Raw genomic sequence first — 11,436 nt, 5'->3', positions numbered from 1 at the left:
CCGCATATATGATGGCATCAGACCCTTTAATAGACCGAGGGGTAAGAGACCAGGGTCCTGAAGATGTCGGGGGGGAGAAAAAAAGAGCATCACTGGCAAGGAAAGGGTACCTGCCCCTCCACCCAAGAAGACACACCTTGCCTTTTCCCTATGGTAGTTCTATCATTTCCCTATGTCCTTAAGCGGCTCCTGAGGATGGCAATCTGGACGGACGGGACGCCACTGTTTCCGGGTCTGAGTGGGTAGGGGTGGTGCTGAGGAGGATTGTGGGCCATTGAGTCCCTCCCCGTCTCAGCCATCCTGTTAGCTCCTGAACAAACCTTCGTCATCGCGGGACTGCGGGGAGCCTCAGAGAGGCCCAGGTGAGCAGTGATCCTGTGATCCTGTGATCACCTGGGGGGGGGTGATCTGGGAGATATCCTTGACCGTAGGAACGCCCTCACCGGGCCCACCCTGGGACCCATGGGCCACACTGTGGGAACTGCCGCTATTTGGATAGGTGGTCTTCAAATCTGGATCTGGGCCGGAAGGCAAACGGGATCAGTGGCTAAGGCTGTGTGGGGGCAGCAGAGGGGGCACGGGGGCAGAGGAAGGGGGCCCGAGCACGGAATGAGGCTCCTTTGGGGCTGAGAAGGACCAGGGATCATCAGGGGCCTCAGCATTCCAAGTAGGATCCAGGGAGCAGGAGTAGGGGCATCACCAGCGAGCTTGCTGGGAATAAAAAAGCTCAGGGCACACCCCACGCCTACTGAATCAGGATTTGCATTTTCACAGATCCCTATGTGCTTCTCATGTTTCCTCTAGTTTGAGAAACCCTGCTGCAGCCCTCCCTGCTCAGGTGAGCCTGCTGCTCATTTCCCCTTAGTGCATCTGAGCTCTTTTCCCTCAGTAAATCATTCAACAAACACTGAATGACTAGTCCGTGCCTAGCACTGGAGATACAGAAATTAGTAGTGGGCAGAGAAGCAACTAGGAAACGGCAACGCATTGTGGAAAATGCTACAATAAGGTTGCTGTGTGGCGGGTGGAGGAGTACCCCCAACGTGTGTGTGTGTGTGTGTGTGTGTGTGTGTGTGTGTGTGTGTGTGTGTGTGTGTGTGTGTGTGTGTGTGTGTGTGTGTGTGTGTGTGTGTGTGTGTGTGTGTGTGTGTGTGTGTGTGTGTGTGTGTGTGTGTGTGTGTGTGTGTGTGTGTGTGTGTGTGTGTGTGTGTGTGTGGCCAAGGAATGCTGCTGGGAGCTGTGGCCCTCCACCCTGCTCCAGACCTCAGCACGACTCACTCGGCCCCAGATCCTCCTCCTTTCTCTCTTTCACTGTTTGTGTGTTCCGTTTCAATTCATTATCTAAGTTGTGCTCCTCTTGTTTCCTCCCGTTCTAACCCTGAGAACGCCCTAAATTCGAAATGTGAGAGGATGAACGAATGGGTGGATGAGATGGTACCGATTATAAGTACCCTAGGTAACAGTGAGACCCACTCCACTTTCCTATCGTCCACATACCTCCTCTGCAGACCCCCTTATCCATCTCGTCCTGTCTGTATATGGTTTTTGAAATGTGTTCATTTCCTCAATTGCATAGACAGTGGTTAAAAGCACAGATGTAAGCCAGGGTTCAAATCCTGGCTTCATTATTTACTAGGTGAGTGACTTTGGGCATGTTTCTTTATCTCTCTTGCCTCAGTTTCCCTACCTGCCACGTGGAGATAACAGGAGCACTACCCTCATAGGGTTACCAGGGGGCGAGTGTCGCATGAGTTACCCGTAAAGCGCCTAGGACAGTGCCTGGCACTTGATAAGTGCCATGAAAGTGTTTGCTCTTCATGAGAACTGGCTGTGTGCTGGGCCTGTGACTCCTTTGCCTGGTCTCAGGTAATTAGGGAAGCCAAGAGCGTCCTCCGTGAATGGCACACAGTGGGAGGCTGGTCTTTCCCCCCCACAACACACATCAGAGAGTCAGAGCTGGAGGAGAAAGGTCTTTGTCCACAGCAGGTGGTGGCTGGGCTTTGGGCTTGCCTGGAGCCATCACAGTCTGGTCCCTGCTTTCATGGCAAGTAGCAAGACCTTCTTCTGTCGTTCTCATCAGGGCTCTGTGATTGATTCTGTTGTCAGGGATCTCCCCGACCTCCTCCTCTTTGAAGCCCCTGAGGCTGGTGGCCTTTTCACTTGCTCTCACTGCTAACTGGAAGTCAGTCAGCTGGCCCTGGCAGGCAGATGGTGATACCCAGGCTCGGCTGGCATCGAAGCTAATTCGTAGAGTTCATATGTTCATATTTAGTGAACTCTGAAGGCCAGAGGGCTCATGTTTTTAACGTGGGCATCCTCTGGGCCTTGATTGGATCTGTTTCTTCTAAGTCAGTGGCGCTCCCAGCTGCTTCCTGCTCATCCAGTGGACTAGGAATCAGAACATGCCCCTTGACATCTGAGCCTGAGCTGTGCTATGTGGAGGAGCTTCTTACTCTGGGCCAGTTCAAAGACACTGATTCTGCGGCTCTGAGATGTTCTTGGAAATGTGGGGGGCTTTTGTGCCATGGATTTCTGGCCACACTGCCCCCGATATGCAGGGAACAGGACAGGTTTCTGCCTTCCCGCCTAGAGCCCAAGTGAGCAGAAGGATACACTCCATTTCGGGGAGCAGGAGGGCAAGCGGTGCCCTTGCCCAACCCGGGAGCTCCCGGCTGAGCTGTTGAAACGGCTGCCCATCCGGAAGTCGGGGGTGGAGCAAGCTGAGACTGTCACTTTCAGGGGCTGACTGTGGGATCGCAGGACAATGTAAAGTTTTGGTAATGCTGGTGTTTTGGTGTTTTTTTTTTTAAGATTTTATTTTTGAGTAATCTCTACACCCAATGTGGGGCTTGAACTCATAACCCCGAGATCAAGAGTTGAATGCTCCACCCACTAAGCCAGCCAGGAACCCCTGGACTTTTTAGTAACTGCCAGGAGATGTTGTCTACTGAGACAGTTGTCACCTTCAGCACCCGACACGCAGCTTTGACTTAGTCATGTGGGTAATCGGCACCCGGCTGACCTTGACTCCTTTGATATACCATTCCATGAAGGAGCAGTAATACCGCAGCCTATACTGTCCTTTACAGAAGACTCTTGGGAGTTTCCTTTTCTCTTTATTTTTTTTAATTAAAGATTTTATTTATTTGACAGAGAGAGAGACAGCGAGAGAGGGAACACAAGCAGGGGGAGCGGGAGAGGGAGAAGCAGGCTCCCCGCGGAGCAGGGAGCCCGATGCGGGACTCGATCCCAGGACCCCGGGATCATGACCTGAGCCGAAGGCAGACGCTTGACGGCTGAGCCACCCAGGCACCCCTCTAGAATGGTTCCTTGATCTTTCTTTGTGTTTCACGTCCTCGGGAATTTTCTAAATGAAAACCATCCTGAAAGCATTCTTTGGGCAGTACCGTCTCTAAATGCTAGCTCAAAAAAAAAGTCCTTTTCAGTTCTTGCCTTTGAAGCCTCAAGACAGGTGGGTTTGACAACAATCTCTTTTGGTCATGCCTGGCCATTTTTGGCGTATCCATCTACACTGGTCTCAAATGATCCTAAGATTTGCTCTTGGGTACACAGTAGATGCTTAATAAGTACTTGCTGATTTGCCAGGAGAGAACGTGGATTTTACTACTGGATCAAATCACGCAAATGACATTCCAGGAAGATTTTGCTGGTGCAGATAGGGAGACAAAGCGTTGGCCCTTCCAGAGGTGAATACCAGGGGCAATAATCCAAGGACAGCAGGCAGGCTTGGAGCTCTTTATCTTTCTATTACCTAGTGCACTTAGATTCTCCTTCTCCTCAAATTCCCCAGCGCGAGAGTCAGGAAGCTCCAGTGCAGGTTGTTAAATCCACCCACTGGAGGGAGTGAGACACGGTGCTGTCACCATCCTCCAGACTATGACCCGTATTTTTTGACCTCTTGCCTGGGATCTGTCACTTTGGATCCTCTCTGCAGGAACGACAGAGGACAGAGCTTTGAAGTCAACCTGTTGCAGCAGCCAGCCTCCAAGATGTCTCCAGCCTTCCTCCCTCGGCGTCTTCCCTCTTCCCCTTTGTTGCTCCCCTTCCACAGGAATCAGGGCTGGCCTATGTGAACAGTAGAATTTGGTGAAAACGACAGTGTCTGACTTCTGAGGCTAAGTCATAAAAGACAGTGCAGCTTCCACCTTGGTCTCTCGGTTGGCTGGTGTTAGAGGAAGACTGCTACTTGGAGGACGCTCAGGTCCTGTGGGGGAGCCCACGTGGGGAGGGACTGAGGCCCCAGCCAAGAACCAGCACTACCGTGTCAGATGCGAGTGAGCCATCCTAAAAATGGGTCCCCAGCTCCAGCCAAGCCTTCAGAGGATTTCCACATTGACCAGCATCTGACTGCAGCCTCGTGAAAGACCTGGACCCAGGTCCTCCTATTCAAGTTACTCCCAAGTTCCGGACCCACAGCAACTATGAGAGGTAGTAAATGATTACTGTTGTTTGAAACCCTGAAGCTTTGGGATAATTTTGTATGCAGGAAGAGATAGGTCATTGTCACATTATTCCATTGAAAACTATAAAGGTGCATAGGACTTGGCAATTCCATTTCTAGATATATACCCAAGGGAATTGAAAACATATATCCAACAAAAACTTGTATAGCGTGTTCAGTGCAGCATGATTCACAATAGCCAAAAAGTGGAAAGAACCCAAATGGTCACCATCTGATGCATGGATAAATGAAATGTATATCCACATGACGGAGTATTATTCGACCATAAAAAGAGATGAGGTACAGATACATGCTACACCATGGATGAACCTTGAAAACGTCAGGCTAAATGAAAGAAGCCCCTCCCAAAAGACCACGTAATGATTCATTTATATGAAGTGTCCACGACAGACAAGTCGCTAGAGACGGAGAATGAATTAGTGGTTGCTGGGCTGGGGAGGGGGGTACGAGAGAACGAGAGGTAACCGTTACTGGGTACAAGGTTTCTTTTCGGGGTGATGAAAATGTCCGAAACTGATTGTGGCGATGGTCGCACAACTCTGTGAACATACTCAGAGCCATTGAATTGTACACTTCAAATGGGTGGATTGTATGGTGTGTGAATTATAAGTGGCAGTATCATAGCCAATGAGGTTTATCGCAGGTGCGATGACTGCTAATTAAAGAGACAGACTATACAGGGGACCTCATAGGAGTTTTGTTCCTGTTCTTTCTAAGATATTAGTGTCTCTTTATTGGGCTCTTGGCAAAGGTCTTAAGAGAATCACCTGGCTAGAAGATGGGAAAGAACAGCTGGAACTGAGGGACGCCTGGGTGGCTCAGTTGTTAAGTGTCTGCCTTCAGCTCAGGTCATGATCCCAGGGTCATGGGATCGAGCCCCGCATCAGGCTCCCTGCTCGGCAGGAAGCCTACTTCTCCCTCTCCCACTCCCCCTGCTTATGTTTCCTCTCTCCTGTCTCTCTCTCTCTGTCAAATAAATAAATTTAAAAAAAAAAGATTTTTTTTTTAAAGATTTTATTTATTTGACAGAGACACAGTGAGAGAGGGAACACATGCAGGGGGTTGGAGGAGGGAGAAGCAAGCAGGCTTCCCGCCGAGCAGGGAGCCCGATGTGGGGCTCCATCCCAGGACCCTGGGACCATGACCTGAGCCGAAGGCAACGCTTAACGACGGAGCCACCCAGGCGCCCATAAATAAAATCTTAAAAAAAAAAAAAAAAGAGCTGGAACTGAAAATGAGGAGCAAAGGGAATGGTCTGCTAAAATAATTAAAGAATAATTCTAAACTTCCAAATGCTCTATAGTCAGAATCACAAATTGTAATCCTGACAAGATTAGACTTTGGGGAGGAAATTAATAATAGAACCTGGATTCTTCATTAAGTCCTGGTGGGAATGTGATGTTTCCACCCCCGAAAAATGACAGTCAACCATTGTCAAGTGCAGTGTTCCTCCTCCATCTGCTGGAGCTTTAGCTGAGATGTTAAGCCCAGTTTTTTGTTTTGTTTTGTTTTGTTTTGTTTTTAATCAACCCAGCTCACTGATGTTTTAACCCAGTGAGCTAAAAAAAAAAAATTCTGAGCTTTTTTTTTTTTTAAGTAATCTCTACACCCAATGTGGGGCTCCAACTCATGACCCTGAGATCAAGTGTCACGTGCTCTACCGACTCAGCCGGCCAGGTGCCCCTCAGAATGTCTATTCTGAGCTCTGTTAAGTTACAGATTAGAAGTGGTCACTGCCTCTCCCATTTGGCATATGCCTACCAATTTGTTGGACTCCAGAAAGTTTTGTGATCATTATTCTTTTAAAACAAAATTTGGCTATACTTATTCCTGTCTCTATTTTCAAAATGTTCTTCAGAAATAATTCTTTATTTTTCAAAATTAGCTTTTATGGTTTTAGACACCAAGGATAATGAGGAGGACCTGTAATTATTTACTGTAAATAAAGAAGCACGCGGGGCGCCTGAGTGGCTCAGTCAGTTAAGCCTCTGCCTTTTTTTTTTTAAAGATTTTATTTATTTATTGAGAGAGAGAGAGAGAGAGAATGGTAGAGAGCATGAGAGAGAGGAAGGTCAGAGGGAGAAGCAGACCCCCCGCTGAGCAGGGAGCCCGACACGGGACCCGATCCCGGGACTCCAGGATCATGACCCGAGCCGAAGGCAGTCACTTAACCAACTGAGCCACCCAGGCGCCCCTAAGCCTCTGCCTTTGGCTCAGGTCATGATCTCAGGTCACTGGGAAGGAGCCCTGCATCGGGCTCCCTGTTCAGCGGGGAGTCTGTTTCTCCCTCTTCCTTTGCCCCTCCCCCCACCTGTTCTTGCTGGAGGGTGCACTCTCTCTCTCTCAAATATAAAAAAATCTTTTAAAAAAAATAAAGGAGCAAGCAATTAAGTTTTTTTTTTTAAAGACATGGTATTTAAGCTAAATTTGTAGCCCCCTTTTACAGATGAGGAAAGTGAGACCTAGAGACATTTCATGACTTGCTCAAGTTGTTATGGGTAATACATATCTTAACTGGGATTCACAATCTAGCGTTCTCACCGCTATTCCATTTTGCCTCTACTGACATGCATTGGGACTAAGTAAAAGGGAGTCAGTATTTTATGAATGGCACCCATGCTGACCACACTCCACCATGAAGTATCAGAGCTGAGATTTAATTATTCCATCCAACTGAAACCATGAATACATAATCCATTTACTGTACATTATAACCCATGTAACAAAATATACTCAAATTCTTGTCTCTTTCAGCCTCCTTAGTTCTTAGTCTCTTATGTTCAAGTGAAGAAATGTAAGATCATTTTAGTTGATGAATTTTTTTTACCCTGGGATCTAGAAGTTTGTAGAACTCCTGTTTATAAAACTGCTCAATGGGTGTGCCAGGAGTTTAGGCAAATCCCTCCTTTGGCTCTTATTACTGTTGCCAGTAAGCTTTTTACATTTATATATGAAAAAATGCCTTCTCATCATCAAAGTATGTTGGGGGATTTCTTTTGATGGGCTGGAGGGGTGGCCAGGGAGATTTTAAAGAGGTTCTTAAAGATGTTCAAGGCTGATACTAGGGTAAGGCGAGTGCAAAATTTAAGGGAGCGCCAAAAACCACAGTAATCAAGATAAATGCCATTTTAATGGAATGGTTTTTTAAAATCAAGAGTAAGGCAAAAAGATCCATGACGAATGAAACACCAACATTTTAAGTAAAGACGGGGCCCAGCGAGGGTGGGGCCAGACCGGAGATGGAAAGTGATGTGAATTACACAAGAGCAGAGTCACACAGTCTTATTTGGAATTTTAATGCTTTGTTCATCATAGAGCTTATTCACGTTAATTTTTCTTAAAAGAAAAATATTGCAGTCAAATGTTCTTTATCTTGATTTCTGAGACTTTTTGCGCCCTCTTCAATTTGGCACTTGAGGCTAGTGCCCCTCCTGCCTTGCCCCAGCCCTAGCCCTGCACGCGTGCATGACTCTTTCCCAGGGAAAGCTAGAAAGAAGTTCCCACACCATGCGCCGCAGACATGCCCGGCTTTGGTGAGCCGAGCAACACGTGTCTCAGGAAAAGTTCTTTCCCAAGGATCACTGGTGGTGAGAGGAAGCTTTGCTCTGCTCTCTCTGTTTTGACATGTTTACCTGTGTATGGGGCACATCTGGCAGCCTCTGGCTGGTGAGCAACTTCCCACGTGGAGTCATGGAGTCAGCTGACTCCACGGACCAATGGGAAGGGAACCTTTCTGCTGAGTCTGCACATTCCCTAGCTGAAAAGTAAGATTTCTGAAAAGTCTTAATGAAGGCCCAGAGGACTGAAAGTACACATTACACACTAATAATACTGGTCAAGTTGAATTAAACTTGTCTTTTGTGTAACCTGAATGCCCGCAAATGCTCCATGTTTCTGAGGTTACTTTCCCTCTAACATCCAAATGAGAGGCTTGGAGGTGTGTGCATCATTGCAGAAACTTTGGGGTGCTCCCATGTTGAAAGAGGGACAGTTTGTATCATCTCTGTTCTCAATTTCTGCTGCCATGATTCTCCATCTCTGCTGGACTTCTTGCCCCTCTTGCTGTGGTCCTCTCTGGGTGAAGCTTTTTGCCCCAACAGATGCTTTTCTCCCCATGCTCCCCAAGGCACCAGTAACCAGGCTTTCTGTGAAGCAGACTTTTCCTGAAGTCTTGTGGGAAACAGAGAAGGGCACAACAGCATAGTCCTGGACAGGAAACCATTTAAAAATAAATAAAGACATTTATGGATAAGCAAGATCTAAGAGAACTCATGGACAATGGATCTGCACTATAAGAAATGCTAAAGGAAGTTTTTGTCAGAGCAAAAAGAAATGATACCAGGTAGAAATTTGGATCTTCAGGAAGAATGAAGAACACCAGAAATAGTACATATAAGAATAAATATAAGAAACCAGTTTTCTCTCCATTTCTTCAAATACTTATGAATGTTTAAAGCAAATATTTTAACATTGTATTGTGAGGTTTATAACTTATGTAAATGTAATACTTAATACATATTTTGCATGAAGTGGCACAATATTAATTTTAAATAGACTGTGAAGTGTTAAGGAGCTATAATTTCTACGGTGACCACTTCTTAAAAATGCAAAGAAGATAACAAAAAAGCTAATTGATAGATTAGAGTAGACTTCTAAAACATATTCAGCTAACCCAAAAAGAAGGCAAGAGAGGAGGAACAGAGAAACAAAAAAACAGGAGATAAAAAGAAAAAATAGTAAAATGGTAGACCAACATTCAACCATATCAGTAATTACATTAAAGGTTACTAGTCTAAAGTACTTCAATTAAAAAGCAGAATCTGTCAGAATAGATTAAAAAAAACAAAACAAAACATGGTCCAACAGTACTGTCTTTGAGAGAGAGGTTGCAGGAAGTGGATGGGAAAAGATGTAGTATGCAGACAATAAATATAAGAAAGTTGAAGTGGCTAAATTATATCAAATGAAGTAGATTTTAAGATGGAGACTGTCGTCGGAGATAAAAATAGAAGCCTCACAATAATAAATATCACCAGGAAGGTATGATAAGCATACATAACAGTTTCAAAATACATGAAGGAAAAACTAACAGAATGACAGAATTAAAGGGAGAAATACACAAATTCACTATCATAGTTGGACATTTTAACATCACTCTCTCAGCAATTATAAGAAACAACTAGACTGGGTGCCTGGGTGGCTCAGTCGTTAAGCGTCTGCCTTCGGCTCAGGTCATGGTCCCAGGGTCCTGGGATCGAGCCCCGCATCAGGCTCCCTGCTCGATGGGAAGCCTGCTTCTCCCTCTCCCACTCCCCCGGCTTGTGTTCCCTCTCTCGCTGTGTCTCTGTCAAATAAATAAATAAAATCTTAAAACAAAATAAACAACTAGACAAAAATCAGTAAAGACAGAAAAGATTTAAACACTTTCAGCTACCTTGATCTGATTAATATTTACAGAACAAAGCACCAACCAGAATACACATTACTTTCAAGTTCAAGTGCCCTTGATATATTTACCAAGGTAGTTCGTATTCTGGGTGATAAAACAAATCCCAATAAATTGGAAAAGGCTAAAATCATATAGAGTAAATTACCTAACCACCATGGAGTTAAATTACAAATCAATAACAACATATGTAGAACACCCCAAACACTTGGAAATTAAACAACACAGTTCTACATGACAGTCCAATAAATCTCAGAGAATATTAGGAAATATTTTGAACTGAATGATTGCAAAAATAAAACATACCAAACTTTGCAAGATGAAACAAACGCAGTTTGTTCTTAGAGACATATTTATAGCTGTAAAACCTAATATTGGAAAAAAATGGCCTATGTTTCACTTTCAGAAGCTAGAAAAAGAAGAGTAAAGTAAACCTAAAGTAAATGATAGAAAGGAAATAATAAAGAGAAGAGCAGAAATTGTAAAATAGAAAACAGATAAACAATAAATAAATTTAACAAAGCCAAAAGTTGGTTATTTGAAAAGGTAACAAAATTAATTAACCCTAAGCAGACTGACCACCTTTTCCCTGCCCCCTAGTAAAGAGAAGAGACAAACCACCAATATCAGGAACAAAAGAAGGTGTATCATTACACTAATGATATGAAAAGGCTATTAAAAGAATGTTGTAAGCCACTTTATGCTAATAAATTAGACAATGTGGATGAAATGGACAAATTCCTTGAAAATTACATCTTATCCAAACTGACATAAGATAAAATAGAAAATCTGAATGTCCCTTTTATTAGTAAGTAAATTGGATGCATTATCGGGGCTCCTGGGTGGCTCAGTTATTGAGCGTCTGCCTTTGGCTCAGGTCATGATCCCAGGGTCCTGGGATCGAGCCCCACATCGGGCTCCCTGCTCCATGGGAGGCCTGCTTTTCCCTCTCCCACTCCCCCTGCTTGTGTTCCTTCTCTCGCAGTGTCTTTCTCTGTCAAATAAATAAATAAATAATCTTAAAAAAAAAAAAAAAGGGGGAGAGAGGGAGGAAGGAAGGAAGTTAAAAATCAATCTCTTATGAACATAGATGAAAAAATTCCTAACAAAATGTTAACAAAATCGGCCATATATAAAAAGGATAATACATCATAATCTGTGGGATTTATCTCAGGAATGCAAAGCTGGTTGAACATTGGAAAATCAAGGTAATGCACCATATTAACAGAAAAAAGGGAAAAAAAAAGATAATCTCAGGTGGAATAAAAGACATTTTTGACACCTGTTCATGACAAAAGCTCTCAGCAAATTAGGAATAGAAAAGAACTTCCTCAATGTGAAAAAGGGTATCTATGAAAAATCTAGAGCTGACGTCATATTTAATGGTGAAATAATGATTGTTTTCCCCCTAAGCTTATGAGCAAGGCAAATACACTCTCACCTTTTGTATTCAACATTGTATTGGAGATTTTAGTGCAATAACACAAGAGACATAAAAATTGGAAAG

This window comes from Zalophus californianus, chromosome 17 (assembly GCF_009762305.2).
Source record: "Zalophus californianus isolate mZalCal1 chromosome 17, mZalCal1.pri.v2, whole genome shotgun sequence".
NCBI classification, from domain to species: domain Eukaryota; kingdom Metazoa; phylum Chordata; class Mammalia; order Carnivora; family Otariidae; genus Zalophus; species Zalophus californianus.
Note: the sequence above shows the minus strand (reverse complement) of the source record.